The sequence below is a fragment of the Drosophila virilis genome, chromosome 2 (genome assembly GCF_030788295.1).
Source record: "Drosophila virilis strain 15010-1051.87 chromosome 2, Dvir_AGI_RSII-ME, whole genome shotgun sequence".
Classification (NCBI taxonomy): domain Eukaryota; kingdom Metazoa; phylum Arthropoda; class Insecta; order Diptera; family Drosophilidae; genus Drosophila; species Drosophila virilis.
This window is the reverse complement of record NC_091544.1, coordinates 34,175,192-34,190,542: the sequence shown is the minus strand read 5'-3', so window position 1 is coordinate 34,190,542 and position 15,351 is coordinate 34,175,192. Positions and strand designations below refer to the sequence as shown.

Here is a 15,351-nt window from a genome sequence, read left to right as displayed (position 1 = left end):
AATGCCCTAACAGAACAAGCCAATGCAAACCAGCAAAGAGAGCAGCTATTAGTGCAGAGAATTAATGAATTATCCTAACAAATGGCTGCAGCAAACGTTGCTGCCCCATAAGTAGTAGCGTATGCTGCTATTGAGATTATAAATGACATTCGCTGCGACGAGCCACTAGACGCCGTCAAATGCTTACCTGAGTTTGCAGGAATACAGGAATCTTATGTTTCTTGGAGGCAAGCGGCATAAGCCGCCTACCACATTTTCAAGCCATATAATGGCAGTTCTCGGCATTATCAGGCCGTTATAATTATAAGAAGAAAAATAAGGAGCCCCACGGATGCAGTGCTGGCCTCATTTGGCACTGTGATAAATTTCGATGCGATAATAAATCGCCTTGATTTCACATATAGTGACAAAAGGCCGATCCATGTAATTGAACAAGAGTTAGGCACCTTGAGGCAGGGCGGCTTGCCCCTACTCCAATATTTTGACGAAGTGGAGAAAAAACTAACCCTACTGACCAACATGGTCAATATGTCTTATGGCAAAAGGTCTTTGTGAGAAGCTCCGTGATGACGAGTTGCGCATTTTCGTATCGGGGCTTTAGCGCAATCTCACGGATGTGCTCTTCGCAGCCAAGCCTAGAGATCTGCCTTCGGCACTGGCGCTTGCTCAGGAGGTGGAATCAAACCACGAAAGATTTGCTCTGGCGGCTAATTTTGCCAAACGCCAAAAAGAAAAAGAGCGTAGGCCGAATACAAAGACACAGGGCTGACAGCAAGATAGACATTCTGAACAGCAGAAAAAACAGGGTCAGTCCGATCAACGAAGTGGTCGGCAGCAAAAAAAAAATGGTGGACAGGAACCCATGAAGGTAGATCCTTCATTTTCAAGGATCCTCCAACTCACACAGGCACCGGGGTATCTGAATAGAAAACAGGCATCATCTGATCACACGGGCTTTCAAAAAAGGCAACAAAGGGTGAATCATGTAACGCAGGACGCGGAACAAGGATCGCGAACGTATGCTAATGCCGCCTCTAGCGCAGAGGCGCAAATTGAGGATGACGTGAGCGCTAGCTATGATTAAGATGCTGTTTATTTTTTAGGGGTAGATCCCTGTTACCCGTCATCGGGCGAAGAGTTGCAGGGCCGATATGAAATTCCTCATAGACACGGGTGCGTCTTTATCAGACCACATGAAGGGTTAAAAGGCTTCCGACCAGTTGATTGTCCATTCACAATCCACTCGATTCATGGCACAACTAGAATCACGCAAAAATGTTTTGTCTCAATGTTCAACATAAAGGCAACATTTTTTCATTTATCGGACCTGTCAACTTTCGATGGAATAAAAGGCCTCGACCTGTTAACACAGGCAGGGGCATCGCTTTGCTTAGCGTCAGGTCAGCTTAAATGGGGTTCAGAAATTGAACACTAATGTCAATTTCACTGACGTAGATTGCTCAGATGCACCTACTTTAGTAAAGGACAAATTCCTGAAACTGCTAAAAGACAGGAAAAGGCCTTTGAAGACCCCAATGAGGCCTTACCATACAATACGTCGGCGGTGGCCACTATAAGAACAATAAATGAGGAACCCATTTATGCAAAACCTTGCCCATATCCTATGGGGGCAGATGACTTCGTCAATAAAGAGATTCAAAACCTGCTGAACAAGGGTGTCAGAAGAAAAATCACGCTTTTTTAAAAAAAGTGTGAACTTTCTTGGGTTTATAGTCACTTGCAACGGCGCGACAACAGACCCGGAAAAGGTGAAAGCCATACAGGACTTCCTAGAGCCGAAAACGCTTTTCGAAGTTAGGTCATTTCTGAGTCTCGCAAGTTATTATAGATGTTTCATAAAAGACTTCGCAGCAATAGCAATGGCTGTTAATTCTAAAAGGGGAAAATGGAACAATCAGTAGGCATAGATCGCGGAACATCCAGGTGCAGTTCTCCGAAACGCAACAACGTGCGTTTCAAAAACTATGTAATATTTTGCCATCAGAAGATGTCATGCTGAGGTATCCCGACTGACTCACAGCTGAGCACAATAGGGCACACAGGTCTACTCAAGAGAACTTGAAACAGGTTATCTCTGAATACTACTTCCCGAAAATGGCCGAACTAGCGAACGGAATTGTGCAAAACTGCAAAACGTGCGCTAAGGCCAAATACGATAGACACCCTAGAAAACAAGAGTTGGGTGAAACACCAATCCCGTCGCATGTTGGAGAGATGCTATACGTAGATATCTTCTCGACTGACAACAAATTTTTCCTTACTTGCAGCGGCAAGTTTTCAAAATTTGCTGTCGTACAGCCAATCTCATCAATGACCATTGAGGACCTGAAGCCAGCATTGCTTCAGCTCATGAACTTTTTTGTAAAAGCGAAATCGATACACTGTGACAATGAACCAGCATTGTATTCACGGACTATTTCAACCTTGCTGTCCAATAAGTTTGGAGTGAGTATGTCAAACGCGCCACCCTTGCATAGTGTGTCGAATGGACAATTAGAGCGCTTTCATAGCACGTTGTTAGAGCTTTCCAGATGTTTAAAAATCGACAAGAACATAAGCGACACCAATGAGTTAATTTTACTGGCAAATACTGAGTACAAGTCAGTCCACTCGGTCATTAATAAAAGATCAGTTGACGTTGTTCAAGCACATCCGATTGAGCCTCAACAAGAAATACAAGATCGCGCTCAGAACTAAAGAGAACGCCTACCGGTTGAATAGAGTCTTTGAGGTCGGTGAAAAGGTTTTAGTCAAGTCCAACCGAAGGCTTGGAAATAAACTTACGCCATTGTGCGAGGCAAGAACTATACAAGCGGACCTGGGGACCACGGTCCTCATTAATGGGAGGATGGTAATAATAATTTGAAATAATTCCAGCAAACGAGTCTTGCATACATTTTTTATACTTTTAAAAGTCACTTGGCGCAATTCTTATTTAGTATAAGTTTCATTACATTTTATATTAAGTCGCTTTTTGGTGGTAGGATATGGCTTCACAAAACTAAAAATAGATAACAACGAAAACTTCACTCCACAGGTTTGGATTTGTCCTTCCCTTCTTCCTGTCCTTGACTTCGGCACGCGTCACGGACTACTCTCAGTCCAAATTCATCCCCATTGTTGATGGGAATAATACGCCTACGTTAAACATTCAGCGAATCTCTCAGAATATATGCGTGTGGTAGAAGAAACGGTCAAATTGAATGACATGTTCCCACAGTCGCATATGGAAAAGCTTCTGAGCGTGGATGCAGATCACCTCCGAGATTTACTAGAGGCGTTGGGCGCGCACCACAGAGTGGCCAGGCACACCGGTTGCCGGCGATTTAGAAAAAACTCGGTTCGTTGAGGCACAAATAATTAATTCAAACAATAAGCAAGTAGAAATTAACACAAGAATCCAGGTACAAATTAATCAAATTATTTCTACAGTCAATAAAATTCTCAAAACAACTAAAGACACTCAAGCCGATACTGGCCATTTATATGAGACATTGCTAGCCAGAAATCGAATGTTAATGATGGAGTTGCGAAATCTAATGCTGGCAATAATTCTTGCAAAGGTTAACATTGTTAGCCCAAACATTCTCGATCATTCAGATTTGGCATCAGTTTGGCTGGAGGAACCCACTAACACTCCCATAGGGAATGTTATGTCCGTTGCGTCCGTGAAAGTTTTACAGTCCATTAACATCCTTTATTTTATTATTAAAATTCCAAAAATTAAATTTCCTTGCAAAAAGGTCACGATTTTCCCGGTCATACATAAGAATTTCATACTACGCATGATGAATAACGTCGTGGCAGATTGCGATGGGAAAACGCATGCTCTCGAAAATTGCACCGCCTCTCCGGGGGCCAGATTTTGTCATCTAGCATCATGCGTCAGAGAGCTCCACGCAGGCGCGATAGCGAATTGCGAAATCCAACCAAGAAATTTAGACGCTATCACTTTCGTAGATGGCCAGATAACTGAGTGAAAGTAACCTGGAGGAGATCCAGAAATTCAAAAAGGACCTGAGTAGCAAAGTAGTATACCAGATAATATGTATCGTGGGAGTGGTATGCGTTTTGCTCATCGGCGTCGGACTTGCGTTTTGGCGAATCACCAGCGCCAGAAAGTCTGCGCTACACTTAAGAGAAGTGATCGCAGAAATAGGGTCGGCCGAGGGCGGCCTTGGTCTTAAAGGGGGAGTAGTTGGGCGGAGTCAACGAACGGTTGGCTAGAATATGACTCCGACCACAATTGCATAGCCGGCAGACACAGCATATTTGCGTGGCCGCTATGATCGAAGAAATAGTTTAAGAATCATATTCTGTTACCTTTAAGCCCTAAGAATTGTATCGCATGTTTTAAGCTCTGAAATAAACGTCGTTAGTTCAACACGTCGGTACTCCGGCACCAAGCCGTAAAACATAATTGCCAAACGGGCAACAAATGAATGTAACTTAATCAATACACTCAAAAGACACTTAATTTATATATATCAAGTACCTTTCATTTTATATATATCGCCACCTCCCCGCCAACTCCGCAGAGCTTTAGGTCAAGCCACAATTTAAATGCAATTGACTTTTTGAGAATACACAAATTTTTTTTGGTACAATAAGATATTCTGTAGAAAATTTCATGAAGATCGGTTAAGAAACATGTGTTTGCGGCACCAGCGCAAATTGCAAGAATTTCTGTATACATGTACACACATGAGTTCAAGCGCGTCTGCTTCGCTTTCTATCAACAAACATTGTAATTTTTTTCTGTGCTACAATTTAAATCGATTTTTTTTTATTCTGGCCAATGTTTGCGGTAATAAGTTAAAGGACTGTTTTTGACGGCGTGAGACAATAGAGACCAGGACTGACACTGGTGTGCGTTTGTCCATAGAGGAGTGCACCATGTGTCCAGTTACGTTTCGGACAGATTCCTTTCAGGCGATGACTCCTAAGCGCCCTGGTAAGAGAAACGTCTAGTTCATTTTTGTGAGTTATTAGCCTGTGTAGCAAGTTGTAAAGGTCAAAACAGTTGAACAGACTGCATTGATCCGCAATCGGGATCATCAATTAGTCAAGAAATTAGTCAAGGAAATAACGGTAAATGTTTTTGGCTTAGCAAACTAATAAAATAAAGGTTGTTTTTTCGAAAATTGAGGCTTTGTTCAGCAAAAACGGTTACAAATCGATTATTCAAAGTATTGTCCATCGCTAGCCACTACTTTTTCCCATCTTTCTGTCAATTTTCGGATACCAGTTCAGAAGAATAGTTCGCCTTTTGATGCGATCCATGTGTCGATTCATTTTTAGTATTTACTTGATATATATTGAAAAATCAAATTCAAACCATTTAAAAGAAATTTAATACAAATATAATTTTATAGCAGTTTCGTGAAAATATATATGTTGAACGGATTTTAAATCAAAAACCCAAAGTAAAATATATGTTTAATTTACTCTTATAGGTTTCACATAAGGTAAAGCAGATGCCCCGATTATTATTTAAAAGTCCACAGCTTGGTGTTAAAACTAAGCAAATTAACAAAATTGGTAAGATTCTTTTTATTTATTGTGAGTTATATGATAATATTAAGTTTTGCAGGTTACGAAACTGTTTTGGAAGACTATGGGATCCATCAAACTCCATCAGAGCTGTCAAATGCAATATCTCAGCCAACGAAACAACTTAAGGAAATCAGCCTTAAAGATATCACAGATGTTGCTTTGACCACACTAGCATTTTTATCTTTCGGAATGTTTATTTTGCAGGTCCTTATGTGCATAACTATGGTAAATAACTCTCACTTTTGAGATTTTCTATAGAATTTTAAGTATTTCTAATTAGATATTTATATAAAGGTGAACAAGATATTTAAAGTATGGTAACGAACTTCGAAAGGGTTGATGTCAAATCAAGTCTCTCTAGGGCTATGTTATAATTTTTTGCTTTTCTTATCTATGTATTGTATTGCCTGGTTTTGGGTTATCAGGTCATGTGGATAATGGATCTCTGGGGACTACACATTTGATGAAAATAAAAATAATAAATAGTACCTCTGGATGCCTGCAGTGCAGTCGCCGGGTAATCATTTCCAGGGAGTGGACCAAAGCGCGGTTGTGTAGCCGGCTCCTAATATTCTCCTGACATGTGGACTCACTATTTCTAGTGAGGAGATAAAAAATCATTTAATATAGAAACGCAATGTACAGTTATTTAATCAGCAATGGGTGAGTTCCAGAAAGGTGGTTAGGAAATTGACTTACCCTTGTGGTGGAAAAGCCGCGACAACATCGGATTCAAGGATAACGTAATAATGTAGGTCAAACCGATTCTCCTTTCCCCCTATCAACCGTTGATTTACGTAGAGACAGTTGTTTACCATTGTTTAAACCAATTGGTCTACTGCGAGGCTTAGTCTTTAGTATTATAACCAATTTACTTAAAAATAAAAAAATGACAGATATCTGCAAGGATATTCTTAAAATAAGGGCAAGTGCAAAATTGAGTATATTTTAATTAATGTAACAAGAGATGGTGACATATCTATATAAATAAAACCCTTTGTCCTGACTTACTGATTGATGGCCAACGTTAGCTGCATCCTAATGCGGGGTTTCGAGAAAATCCCGTAAGTATGGAAAAATCGAAAAACGTTTGTATGAAACATTTTTGTTTACCATCCGATCGGACTCAAACTAAATTTCAAAGTTCTTTGTTTAAATTCATTTGAGGGCTGTTTCACACTTTTCTTTAAATGTATCCCTCCTTGGTGGAAATGAAGGTCAAAGATTTGGTGGATGACATTTCGCCCTCAAATTCATTTTCTGTTTTTTTTTTTCCGATTTGCATCAAAATTTATTTTTTAAGCTATACATAAGAACTTAATAAATACGTGTTTTAACGATTTGAAAAATTCCCACCGCAACAGTGGTATATTGACGGAAAACGTTTGTATGATAGTTGTTCCGATCAATTTCAAAATCATTTTCAAAGATTTTTGAGAACATTTATTTTATGCGTGCCACGGGCAAGGCCGGGCTACATAGTATACATAAATACAAATATATTAAAATATATGTATATTAATATGATAATAAATATATGTCTGACTTCTTCGACTGTGCCGATTCTAAATTTGGTGTATTTTCAGAGTAAAGAAGAAACTAATAATTTGATGATGCTACCCATGGAAGCTACTGAACCAGTTGACACAAATGATGGTACTGAAGAAATACGGCGAAGAAAACGGTCTATTCAACAAAGTCCCACAACATTAATAGGAGTATGTATTAATGGCAATATTAATATAACAAAAAGTATTGTTTCTTATACTGTTATTTATTATTTAATTGATTGCTTTTACTTTAAGCTTCATTTAGCTCACTCTCATACTTTTTGTGCAAGCTATAAGAAAGAATTAAGCTGGCATAAACTTGTCATATGCCTAGATATTTGCAAAGATATTTATAAAATTTAATCATTTAAAATAAAACTGCAATATTAAGTGTCATTGCAGGCCAAACTTTGTCTGTTTTCCGAAAAACTAATATAAGCCAAGAGTGCTCTAACATATGTACATATGTATCTAGAATTTGCACCAGAATTTAAATAGCAACTCAAACAAACTGAATGACATACAATAATTTCACAATTCTATTTAAAGAATTCCAAAATGGCACCTATATGAATGTATGTGTTCATATCATTGAGTAATAAAGATCGTTTGGATCAAAAGCTCTTTTTAGAAATACTTCCTGAGCGAAAACGAGGTTGCAAACAAAAATTGCAAACACAACACCCGGCTGTCTGCAGCTACTTCTGCCGATGCCCACAATTCAATGACAATTTCAAGCAGATCGTCATATTTTTATATTTTTCGACCAGCAAGGCACCTTTTTTTCAAAATAGGGTATTTTAACTATTCATAAGCAATGTACCAAATAGCACAAACCATCTTATACATATATTTTTATTTAATGTCTATAAAAAATATAACTTTGTATTTAGTATGCAACTATTAGTACAGTTAATAATAATTGTTTTCTTTCTAAATTATATACCATTCTTATAAAAAAGCGTATCAATGCCGCTACCCGCCTAATAGTTGTTGTATATGTGTTTCATCTTACACATATTGGTGCAAAACTGCATATATGTATGTGTCCGCCAAGCCAAGGGAAGTCTTTGAATTTAAGAAGATTGCAACGTTCTGTTGCGCACATGACGTCACAGCCCAAGGCTTTTTATGTGCGATGATTTCCTATATAAAATGATTACATATGTCAACAAATTATTTGCTATAAAAGACACCATTCACAAGTTATTTAAATGTAAGTAATAAAGGTAGAAAAATATCACAAGAAATAAAATTCTATTGAATGTGACGTCATAATATATGATGGTGTGCCGTGCGCCCAGCCCTTTGATCTGAATGCCATGGCCTGCAGGCATTCAAATTTTCTACCTACTTGAGCCGTCACTCGGCTTTGCAACAACAATTTAGTACCCGCATTGCGTTGTTGCTGTTTCTACGCGCTGCATTATAGGAACGACAGAGAAGCCAGCAGCAAACTCAGTGGCATTTTTTCCCCTTTCACTGAGTTTCCTATGTCCTTATTATGGCTCACAAACCTATTGTCGATAAAACGGGGGCTTAAGAACAAATTGGGTTTCGTACGCACTGTTGTTGTTTTGCAAGTGATTTGTTGTTGCTTCCTATGGTAAATGAGCTTTTTTTTGGTTTGATTTTGCGTTTGCGGACCAACCCGATCTATGTCTCGTGGTTTTTAAAACGGTTAATAAAGCTCAGAATGTCAGTTCAGCTCTTTCTCTTCATTACTTAATGGCTTCAAACAAAAAAAGGGATAGCAAGGACAGAATTGGTGTGTGCTTTTTTCATTGTCGAGTCGTTTGTTTCGATTTTGGTTATTGTTGGTTCTGATGGAAAATGTTTTGAAGTTGTCATTGAATTGTGCGTATCGGCAGAAGTAACTGAAGACAGCCGGGGGTTGTGTCTGCAATTTGTTTTGCAGCCTAGGTATCGTGCACCAAGTATTTAAAAAGAAAGCTTTTGATCCAAAAGCCTCTCTGTATCTGTTTATTACTCTATGGAACACTATCAACGCACATACAAATAGGAGCATAAGCATACCACTGTTTCAACCCCTGTACTAGTCCCAGTAGAGCCCGTACCTTATCCCGTCCCAATTAATCAAACTGCCTCAGCCCCGTCAGCTCCTGGCCGCAAAGGTAGACCTGCGCGCAATCTTGCCCAGATTGTTAAAAACAATCATTGTGCCTCGTTAGCTCCTCCAACTCCTGTATTACCTACAGCGCCATCAGCGCCTACTGTAACGGTAGTTGCCCCTCGTAGGCAAGTTTTTGTGTCTCGACTTTCGTCGGACGCCACTTCTGAGTCGTTGGCAGCCTATATTGCTAGCAAATCTTCTGCTAGCATGTCAATAACCAAATTTAATTTCTCCACCCCTCGTGAAATATCATCATTCAAAATAAATGTTTCACATGATATGTTCCCAATCATTTGTGATCCCAAATTTTGGCCACCACACATGATTGTTCATGAGTGAGCCTAAAAAGCGTAACCAGCCTGTCACCCTTCCAGTCCCTTCAATACAGGGTACCATTTCTGCCCCAAAAAACTAGCTTCATCTTTTGACCAAATCTTTATTCATTATCAGAATGTCAGAGGTCTCATTTCAAAGCTTAAAAATCTTTTCATGGCCAGCACTTCCTTCGATTCGGATATAATAGCATTTTCAGAAAAATGGTTAAACTCAACCATATCTGATTATGAGATTTTACCGAATAACTTTATTTTGTTTAGAAATGATCGGCCGACTCGAGGTGGTGGGGTGTTAATTGCCGTTAAAGCCACTCTCCAGTCTGAACTATTCTGTTTTAGTACGCCTACTGACGCTGAGATTGTCTCAGTTAAGGTGTCTTTTCCTACACGGAATATCTATGTAAGATGCTCTTATGTCCCACCGTCTTCTGATATTCATTGTATTTGTCTATGTAAGATGCTCTTATGTCCCACCTTCTTCTGATATTCAAGTTTATATGAATCATAATACTTGTATTAAAGAAGTTTCTTCACACGTGCGTGATAATGACTTATTAATGGTGTTGGGTGATTTTAATTTGCCGAACATCTCTTGGTCATTATTCACTGCTTTATCTAGTGCCCTCAGCACAGCACGATTTTATAGACTGCATGCTTGATCTTTCGTTGTTTCAAATCAATTCAATTTTTAATCATATGAGTGGAACACTTGACATTGTATTTGTTAACGACTACCTTATTTCTAATGTGTCTAGATCCCCTCCTTTATCTCTTCCTGAGGATGTCTATTATCCTACTTTAGAGATTGCAATGCTAACTTGTAATCCTTTCATTTCGTGCTCATCAGTCATTAAGCCCCGCTATTGCTTTCGCAAAGGAAATTATTCTTTGCTGAATCAGCTTATTTATTCAACCGATTGGTCTTTCTTATGACTCAGTTGATATGAATACACCCAATAATTTTTTTTATATTACCCTAAACTCCCTCTTAGATGTGTGTATTCCTAAGTCAATTCCTTCAACTACTTTTTCAAAACCACCCTGGCTTACTCCCAGATTATCACATCTAAAAAATGTAAAATCCAAATATTTTAAAAAGTTTAAAAAGTCTTGTTCGTGTACAGACTTGGCTAAATATTCCATAGCCAAGCCGAACTTCTTTCTTATTAATTCTCAATGCTATGAGAATTATCTAATTGGTAGTAAAAGGCAATTCGCCCGAAATCCGAGACAGTTTTATAATTTTGTAAGCTTGAAGCGTAAATCTTCAAGTTTGCCATCTTTTTTTTTTCTTGGGATGGATAAAGCTAGCAATGACACTGATTCTGCTAACCTTTTTGCTAATTTTTTCCAATCAACTTACTCTCCAGTCTGTCCTAATACTAATTCTTAGCCTTATACTATTTCTTCCGCTAGTTCTATACCTCCCCCCATTATTTCACACTCCTCTCTCCTATGAGCTATAAACTCTTTAAAATCTTCTTACTCTCCTGGGCCGGACAATATTCCTAGTTGTCTACTCAAGGAGTATAGTTCTTCCCTTTTTTATCCATTGCTAAAGCTTTTTAATCTATCCCTTGAAACTTCCGTCTTTCTATCTCTTTGGAAAGAATCTTCCTTTTCACAAGAAAGGTGGGAAGTCTGATATACAAAATTACAGGGGCATTGCAAAACTGTCCGCTATTCCTAAATTATTTGAAAAATAATCACTTCGAATTTGCAGCATTTCTGCAAATCAGTTGTTTCCCCTGTTCAGCATGGATTCGTAAAGAATCGGTCAACTACGGCCAATCTGCTTGAGTTTACTTCCTTGATAAATGATGCTTGGATGCATGGATTAATTCTTATTTAAAAGGTAGGACCCAAAGAGTAATACTGAGGTTGACTACCTCTAAAAGGGTTCACGTTACTTCTGGTGTTTCTCAAGGTAGTCATCTTGGCCCTTTACTCTTTACACTTTTTATAAATGATCTTCCCTCTGTTATATCACATGCCCGTGTACTCATATATGCGGACGATGTCAAACTTTTTCTATCATACACTAACCCCCTACATCATTCTCGTCTACAAGACGATTTGAACGCTATGCAACTTTGGTGTTCGGCCAATCAATTGCATCTAAATTGTTCAAAGTGTATGTTTATTAATTTAATTTTTTTTTCATTTAATCGTACTACACCTTATCTTGTCAGTTATACCAAAGACAATATAAACACTAAGATGAGTAACGCCCATACATTTGAATGCGACGAACGAATGCCGAAGTCGCGGCTTGCTGATGCTGACACGAGCTACGAAGTTAGTCGCAAGCCTGCCTTCAGCAAAGCTGGTCGATGCTGCTTTGCGTCGCTTCGTTTTCGAAGTACATTGAGCGAAAAAGTTTAGAACTTACGATCGACGCAAAGTGTTTGTGCTTTATCCATGAAATACATGCTTTATTTAAATGATATATTACCCTAGATTTTTACGAATAATTTTACAGGAAAATTTAACAACTTATATAATTTTTACACAAGGCGCTTCTTGCGCAATAACTATGTTAAGAAAACAGCACACATAGATTGATTTCACTTTTCTTTTTGGACAGTGTATGCTCGAAAAGAGTTCTTGTCTCAGCCAATAGCGTGCGTGCACCCATCGTTGTATGCGTGAATTATATGTGTTGTTATTCACAGCTCTGGCTTTACCTGGTAAGAAATTAATTTTGTAAGTTTTCTTACGCAGATCATGACCTATCCCAAATTTGTGTTGATATATGAATGCATTTTGTGTACTGAGGTTGGCTCCGCAGAAAATATGTATTTCTAGTCGATGCAAATATTTACATAATTTCTTTAAATTAAATTAATATTATTTTTACTCTCCAATTAAGAAATAAAAGAGTGGTTTGTTCTTTATAATTCGAACAAAAAATAATAAAATAAAAAAAAAATAAATGGTAATTAAATGTATCTTTGAAAACAACAATTTTGCACTTTTATTTCCTTCAGTTATTTTGTATAACTTAAAAATAATAATAATTTAATTAAAAATTTCAAACATAGAAAATTACATAAATATTTGCATCGACTTAATAATAGAAATTTTTTTGTACGGAGCTAACCTCAGTATACAAAATGCATTCATATATCAACAGAAATTTTGGGTAGATCGTAATCTGCGCTAAAAAACTAAGAAAATTGTATCTTTGAAAGCCAGAGACTTTGCCAGGGCAGTGGATAACAACACATTCAATCAAGCTGCATAGTATCATTTTGTTGTATGGCGTTACTCATCTTAGTGTTTATATTGTCTTTGGTTATACAATCGACAATATCCCCTTACAACGTATACTAACAGTTACCGGGTCGGTGATTTCCCATTATTTTTTTTTTTGTCCTATCTACTTAACACTCTTTATCTAGCTTACATTGCTTTACTTTATTAACAATCTTCTTACTTTTTTTTCCTATTTATTGTATTTTCTTTATTAATATAGCAAATTAAGATTATTTTTAATTTTACTTGAGATCACTTTTTTTCTACTTACAACCTTCTGCTTAGATGTAGGCTGTAATAACGTCACTGACAAAATTAGCTGTGAAAAGGGGCACAGCTGGCCGGACTGGCAAATAAAACACCTCCATCGGTCGGTGATGCTATTTAGAAAATTGTTTCCTTTAACTAGGCTTTTGGCATATAATTCTACTGTACAATCTTTTGAATAATGAGGAAGACACTCGTTTTGTCGACCATTAAAAAATAAATAAATAAATAAATGACAGCCGATAATATTAGTCTTGTCGGATCCCGCATATGTCAGCAATCGTATGTGCCCGATGATGCCAATAATCTATTTAGCACAAATGCGGCAACGGATAGTTAAAGCTTAGCTCAATTCCGACTGATCAGTTTATTTCTACCGCTGATGATTTTATTACAGCAGCTGCGGCTTGTAGACAGCGAATTTTACAAACCCTTAGGAGAGTTAGGTCGTCCGAAACACAGGGATTGTGTGTATCCCTTTTTCTTAAAACTACTGTCAAATGTATGATCACGCTAAGTACTGGGGATGGATTATTTATTGGGGCAACAGGCATGGTAATGCAAATAGATTTCGATGCATCCAGCTCTCCAATAACTTTATGGATAAAATTTCCATATGATACCATAGGAGTACTGGCTTGCTCACAGTGTACACTTCGTACAGAAGCTTTCTGGACCTCAATTAAAAAATAAGCTAAGAGTTTTTAATGTAGAAAAAATGGGCAAGTTTCTATTGACCGTAGGCAGTTTCCAGTTGTGCTTGCAGAAGGTATAACTATTCACAAAATTCAGGGACATTTTCTTTCATAGCTGAAAGCATTAACTGTCATATTGAAGATGTTCGATCAGATAAGTTAATGCTTCAGTCGTCTGTTCTATTCATTCTCAAATGACTCTCTGCGACCTTAGAGGGGAATCGTCATTTATATTAGGAATGCAATCTTGAACAATATACATATCTAATTGCTTAAGCGGTAGGAAAATATCTGGATCAGTCGTTTTTCAGTATGCAATATTTCGTTAAAGGTCTGTAGGTTTTTTAGTTATTTACAAAAGTCTGTCATATCTGCTTGGTTTGTTTAAAGCAGAATTTGATGATTTCTTTCAGCACCATTCATTTTTAAAGGACAGTTGCATCATTGCAAATTAATAGATGATAGCCTTTACAATGAATTGCTCAGGAATGGATTTAGGTGTATATTAGACTTAAAAACGGCCACTACCAATTGTGACTCTCACATTGATGGGGCTTTTTCAAATCTGTCCAGTGTGGAAGTCAGCGCTAGAACACCCGAGACAGTTCCAAGTCACCACAGCGGTATCTCTTTATGTGTTCAAAAGAGGGTAAATTAAGTTTCTATATACAATATGTCTTTATAATTAAAATCCGTTTAATTTAAACTGCCGTTTAATTTAAACTTAAACTATTTTAGGAATAAAAATAAGTAAATATATACCTTATAATAATATTTAAAAGTATTTTTGGACTCTTATACTTGGATTCAGGGTATTTTATAGTTTGACACCCCCGACTTACTCTTACTTGTTGTATTTAGTATATTGAAAGATTTTGTTTTTGCACATATCCGCTGGTCATACAATTATTTAAGTGATTATCAAAGTGCAGATGCTTGCCAAGCGCTTACCCTGTGGAAATCAGTTACGATACGATAGAGAGATAGTAATGGGAAATCACCGACGGTGGGGGCAAAATTTATAGCCAGTTCGGCAAGCAATGTCGCTGCTCAAAGCTGGGAATGGTCAGTGACAGGGGAGCACCTAAGCAAAAGAATCAAATCAGGCAATAAAAACAACACGGAACTGACGCCGCGTCCAACAAATGCAATAATTAACAGACTTACGCTGCAACAACAGAATATCACGTTGCTCAATTATAAAGCTTTTTAATCAAAGCAAATAAAATGCAACATTTTGAAATAAAAAGCAGGATTGAAAAAATATATTAAAACCTCAGCTAATAAATCTCTCTGCCTCCGACATTTGAGAAAAATTTAAGTAGTCACATTTTTGCTTGTCGGGCATTTACATACACGCACATTTAAACGAGCGAGATAAAACTAAACGGATAAAAATAAAAAACTTATATTGAAAAGAGTCAGCCAAGCAGTTTTCTGTAGTGTTATCGAATAAAAATACGTCATATGTATATCTTAATTCCTTGCTCGCGATTTTGGACCAGATGTCACCGACATTCTTGTGCGCACTTTCC

The 15,351-nt window shown here is 37.6% G+C and overlaps 1 non-coding gene across 1 annotated transcript in view; it reads left to right on the top strand.

The window, feature by feature from the left end:
- Nucleotides 1-5,253: 5,253 nt before the first annotated feature.
- LOC26530726 (uncharacterized) overlaps nt 5,254-15,351 on the top strand; it is a 35,760-nt gene continuing 25,662 nt past the window's right edge. The window contains exons 1-4 of the transcript XR_011416228.1: nt 5,254-5,321; nt 5,478-5,562; nt 5,615-5,802; nt 7,164-7,295. This is a non-coding gene — a transcript (uncharacterized protein). The remainder of the gene's footprint in view (nt 5,322-5,477; nt 5,563-5,614; nt 5,803-7,163; nt 7,296-15,351) is intronic.